Raw genomic sequence first — 6,509 nt, 5'->3', positions numbered from 1 at the left:
CGGGGAAGGCGGGTACGTAGCGTGAATCGGATCCCGATTCATTCTTTAAAGAGACAGCGGGCTTGCTTAGAGGGAAGAGCTCTTTGCGTTCGGGCGGAATGTAGTCTCGCGCATTGTCCCGAGAGGTCCGAAGCGAGGCGTAGTTTCGGGCGCCTTTTTAAAACGGGCACCGAGCGTTTCCGTAGGCAGTGACAGGGAGGTGTTCTTTGAATGAAGTGGAAAGACTGTGAGGGAGGGAGGAAGCAGTGGTCTGTATTTCTACACCTGTTCAGCCTGCAGCATGTAAGGCAGGCATAGGCAAACTCCGGCCCTCCAGATGTTTGGGACTACAATTCCCATCATCCCTAACCACTGGTCCTGTTAGCTAGGGATAATGGTAATTGTAGTCCCAAAACCTGGAGGGCCGGAGTTTGCCTATACCTGATGTAGGGCCTCGCTCATGCGCTATAGGACGGAGCCGGTATTACTACAGGTGCCACAAAATACCCGCATTTGTAAGAACTCTGACCTTTGGCAGCGCCTGCACTTTAGAACTCCCTGCCTATTGAGCTCAAGCAGGCACCTTCCGTGCACTTTTTTTTGGCGCCTGCTAAAAACATTCTTGTTTAGTCAGGCCTACCCAGATGCATAAAAAGTTGAGGTAATTTTAATTGCATTAGTATTAAAGGAGATGTGTGATTTTTTTCTTGATTTTACTGTTTTTTCTTTTGAGAACTGCTTTGAGGGATTCCCCCCCCCCCCCCGCAATCAAGCGGAGTATAAATCTTACATAAATAAATCCATATAACGGTGTACAAAAAGCACACATACAAATTATTGTGTACCTTTGGGGCAGTTTTATCCACCACCTGTCTTTTAATTATTTGTTTTTTTATATTTTATTTTCAGAAATGAACAAGCATCTAACAGTATTAATGCATAGGTTTCATGGATTACTAAGAATGATGCTTCTGGTGAACTGGACTCTAGCCCAAGAAAGCTTATTCCATAATAAACTGGTTAATCTTTAAGCATACATATAGATATGGCTCCAAGGAAAGTTACTAGTATAGCTTTACAATTTTTCTGTTTGGTATCTGCTCAGTTTTGAAGGAAGGATAAGTCAAACATAATCCATTTCAAGTGGGCAAACCAAGGAGAGCTCTTTTTGGGATACCTGAATACCCCACCTTCACGCCAGATGGCACTGTTCACAAAGGCACTGTCCTTGAACACTGCACATTGAACCAGTCCTTGAACCAAGTATCATTGGCACAGTTGAACTTTTTTGTTTTGTAATTTGGGTGTATCCAGATTTGGCATGATAAGCTGATAATCACATGAGGAGCTAAGACAGTGTCTTACCTGTTCTTCTTGTTTAGCACCCACATTGTTTTTTTATGCACTTCAGACAAATCAGATTTTCTTAACTGAAGTACTGTATCCTGCTGTTTGTGTCAAAACTAAAAGACAGACTACGCACGTCACCCAGCTTCCTGTTGGAATTTTCATTGGAAGCTTTGTTAGGGGCAAAAACATAATGTCTCTGATTGTAAGTCAAAAAAAGCAGGAGCCTTCTGAAGCCAGTCAAGTTCTAGACTTGGACTGGGTAGGAGATCTTGAATTATGGAATTTGGGCTGGAAAACCAAAAGCAGCTGCTGACAGAAAGTGGATAATAATTTAAATCACAGCATTTTTAAAGCACTTTTAATAAGCCTGAAGCTCAAACAACTTATGGTTTGTTATACAAATCTATTTACTATGGAGCTTATTAAATAAATAAAGGGACATGGGTGGCACTGTGGTCTAAACCACAGAGCCTAGGACTTGCCAATCAGAAGGTCGGCAGTTCGAATCCCCACGACGGGGTGAGCTCCTGTTGCTCGATCCCTGCTCCTGCCAACCTAGCAGTTCGAAAGCACGTCAAATAGTGCAAGTAGATAAATAGGTACCACTCCAGCGGGAAGGTAAATGGCGTTTCCGTGAGCTGCTCTGGTTCGCCAGAAGCGGCTTAGTCATGCTGGCCACATGACCCAGAAGCTGTCTATGGACAAACGCCGGTTCCCTCGGCCTGTACAGCGAGATGAGCACCGCAACCCCAGAGTCCGTGACTGGACTTAACGGTCGGGGTCCCTTTACCTAAATAAATACTGTGCCTTATCTATAATAACCAATATTATTCCACCATTTCAATAGTCCTGCAATGGCAAAGTAGTTACTACAATTTTTTCTTCGGGGCTGGGGGATATTTTAGCAGTGCTTCCAGAATACTGTGATAAGGATAAGGTGGGTAGCAGCAGGCATACTGATTCAGTGTGCTCAGTATGTGTGCAAGATATAGACCTTTGCTAATTCCCATGGTGGTCACTATTAGATCAAAACACAGACACAAAGATTAAAGGCGTTAGGAATATGTGGTGTAGTCAAAACAAGGAGTTACCTAGAACTTGTTTTGCAAAACCTTGAATAAATCTGAAAGTTTATTGTGTAATGTTTAGCTAAACGTTGTGCAACCAACCATGGGCATAGCCAAGATATTTGGGGGTGGGCACAGCTTGAGAATACTCACATGACCCATCAACAGGCATTCAAACCCTATACTTCTCATGCTAATACCTGCCACTGGTACTAACATATGTTTGTTCGGATTAAATCTGCAGGCTTCAATTAATCAACCAAAGCTTTGAATGGATAATGTTTATTGAATATTTTATAAACAAATACATAGCTTAGCAGGTCTTGAGTAAATCTAGCAGGGTTGAAATAGATAAAGAGTTTTTAATAGATAACAAATTGGATGATTAAAAATATGTGGATTATGCAGAGTAGTAGAAAAGCAAAGGAACCAGGAAAAGGGTGGAAGGGAAGTCATGGTATATGTATATATGCTGTATTTGGTACGAAGTTGTAAGTGGGATGGGGAGGCGGAGGGGGGTTAAGTATGCTCTCTGTTTCTGTTTTTGAAAATGCAAACAAACAAACAAAAAACAGACATTCAAACCTAATCGCTCTCATGCGAATACTTGCCGCTGGTATACTAATGTGCGGATTAAATCTGCAGCCTTTAATTAAACAACCAAAACTTTAAGCACAGATTCAACCCTGCTTGATTATTAGGTGCGGCTGAAAACAAGCAAAACTTAAGCCATTTTACATACCTGAAGGACTTGCCATTCTACAGGCTGTACAGATATCCTAGACTGAAGCTCCCTGCATCTCAACTAATCCTGAAGGGATAGCTTCTTTGGTAGATCATGAGACTGTTGATCTCAGGGTCCTGGGTTCCACATTGGGCAAAAAGATTTCTGTATTGCAGGGGATTGAACTGGATGACCCTAGTGGCCCCTTCTAATTGTCCCTGTCTTGTGTACCCTACAATTCTATTATTCTAATGTGTTGAAAACCTTCTCGGTAGAAAAATGCCAGGTATCACATTTTTTAAAAAATAAGTTTGTGTATGCACAATTCATATGTATATACATTCCTTCATTTAAGACATTTTTCCTTCCTATTGTTTTCTTTTACTAACGTATGCATTAAAAATCCATTTAATAAACTTTTAAAGAGATATTTGGTGAACAGCCCCAGCATATAGGAGTCATGTGAGTCATCTCTTACTTTAGCAGTCCTTTTGGCATTAAACATTAAATATTATGTAAACAAAATAATTTTAACAAAAATGTATATTTTAATTCACCCCACATCATGAAACTTTTGGTTTCCCCCCCTTAAAACAATAGTCACTATGGGATTGTATCCATCTAAGCCATATTCAGAATAGAACCACTCAAATCAATGGAGTTATGGAGTCCATTGATTTTAATGGATCTACCTTTAGTATGATTTAGCTGGCTACAGCCTATCACTTTTAAGTTTCAGCTTTAATGGGCAAAATGTGTGTGTTTGCCTCCAGAGTCACTATACCTTTATAAGCACAAAGCAGGTAATATATTCACAAATTAACATTTAGTAAGCATCCAGTTTACAGACAGTAGCAATTTACACTCAGCAATCAAGAGTGTTGAAGGCCTAATGAAATATCCTGAATCCTAGAGCTGTAATTTCAAAAGAATACAGGTCAGTATCTTGGATGCAGTGCATCTCATACTGAGCATCAATGTATTTCCCAGCATGTGAACAAATAGCCTGCCACAAGTGTGTGAAAAAAGCCTGCCGTGAAACCCCAAAGTAGCAATGGAAATGAGTCTACTTGAAGCTACTCTTTGTGATGCAGATGTGTTACACAGGTTGCCATAGTAGCTGCATCCATAACAAAAGGGAGCCAGCTGCAGGGCAGAAGTAGGTCAGACTGGTCTAAATAATACTCACTTTGATCAGAAAAAGCACATCCAGATCAGTGAGGGAAAGAAGAGGAGAAATGGGAAGGCTAGAGACAAGAGTTAAGGATGGAAACCTATGATGTTAAAAAAAAGAGAGAAAGAGAAAAGGTTTCTTGTTCTTTTCAGGCCAAGAAACAAATTCAGAGGCAACCCTTTAACTGGACATTATATTAAGTTTGTCTTAAGACAGACTAAAACAGTGTGCAATTGGGTAGTAAACGGCCCAACTCCATTTTGTTTCTAGAGGGGCCTAAATCCTCTCACAGTTAACAGCCCAATCCAATGCGCAGTTTACTTGAAGTATATCTGACTAAATTTAATGGGACTTACTCCCAGGTAAGTGTGCACAGGTTTGCACTCCAATTCTCTTCTGACCCACTTTCGTCTGTGACCAAAAGATTTAAGCTCTAACTAGCTCTGACAGTGATTTGACTTCTAAGCATTCCCAAATAAATATAAAGTGTGCGTTGTATGTGATCTAAAGCAGAGAAGTATCAGTCAGGAGGTGGGTGCTGAATATTTTCCCCAGCTATGGTTTTGTCCAAAAGCTGCTTTGCCGTGACCAGTTCTCTCCAAACAGGGCTTGCTTGTAAGGAAGGGGATCCTAGGGCTCCTTCAGGCAACCTGTTTATCCAGCATTCATCCTGATTTGGTTGCACAAAGCTTTTGCAATGCTTAGATAATGTCTGGTCTTTGGTGTGCATTTTATTCTGATTTGCTTGTGGGGTGTTTACACATCTTCACATTAATAATTTGTTCATCGACACTTTCCCCATTTCTTTCATAACTGAAAAGTATGGATTTTTTAAAATGGATTTGTCATGTTAGGGTGACTTCAGTCCACTTTGATTATCCAAAACTAAAGCTCCCACAAAATACTGAGATTGGTATTCAACTGAGGCCCAATCTCCACTATACATTAAAAGTACACTTATTGTCATGCCATTTTAATCAGTCATTACTTCCTCCCAAGAATCCTTGGAAGTGTAGTTTGTTAAGGGTGCTGAGAGTTATTAGGGGATCCCTAATTTTCTCAAAGAGCTACAGTTCCCAAAGTGGTTTAACAATCTCTCTTCCCAGGGAGATCTAAGAACTTTAGTAATGAGAAGCACATAGGGAGTCTCCTAATAACTCTCAGCATCCTTAACAAATTACAGTTTCCAGGATTCTTTGGGGGAAGACATGACTGCTCAAAGTGGCATGATACCACAGATGAGTTTTACTCAGAGTATACTTCTTAAATTAATTTGCCTGATTTAATAATGTTAATTAATTTCAATGGGTCTACTCTGCTCCATTCTGGTCTAACACTAAAGAAGATCCTTAAAGCCATGTGGGCAGCTGGAGTGACCAGCTCAGAGCTCCCTGCATACTGAAATCCACATAGAGAGATAACAAAGGTTATGTGACCCATTTCATCTCAAGGTAGGGAATGATGACATGGGCTTAGCCTGATAGAACAGCTTTCTCTATTGTTTAACCTCTTCATGCGCTAATTAGATTCAAACATGCTGGAATCCTACAGATTGTTCTCTGACTTACTCCATACATTTCCTAATAATGACCTTTGAAGTCCATACACCTTGAAGTAGTTGCATGAAAGCTACTATATAGTATGGAGTTGATTTTCAAAATGAATGTAGCATCAGAGAGTTGGGACCTTATAACACGCTTTAAGCCTTCCAACTAAGTATCTCAGGGAATATACAGAAAGATTAAAATATATGCAGGAAATATACTCAAAGAGCATATTAATTGCTACATTTGCACAATACATCCTTGTGTCAAATATGTACCAGCAGCCATTTAATTTTTAAAAATTGAATACTTAATTTCGCATTTTCAAAAAGACATCTAACAGGAAACCCCCCTCCCTCCAGACAATCCAATAATGTTATTTTTTCCCCAGTTAGGTAAGTAACAGGTAAGTTTGTAAATACTTCAGCCATTCATTTTGATCTCTGTTCAGATCAAGAGTATCTTGCATGTCTTCCTAACAGGTTATTCCAACATGAACCATTTGTTGATGGTGACGAGTGGCAATACAGCAACCCTGTCTTTTCTAGCATGTTGAATAAACATATGCCAAACTGTTCCAAAGTCCTCCTTGCCTTTTATATTCTGCAGTGCTCCAAGCTGTTTTGTCAGTTTCTCCATTCGGGCTACATTCCCTACTCGACCCCACCATG

This window comes from Podarcis liolepis (assembly GCF_965112155.1).
Source record: "Podarcis liolepis genome assembly, chromosome: 2".
Lineage (NCBI taxonomy): Eukaryota > Metazoa > Chordata > Lepidosauria > Squamata > Lacertidae > Podarcis > Podarcis liolepis.
This window is presented reverse-complemented; position numbering follows the sequence as displayed.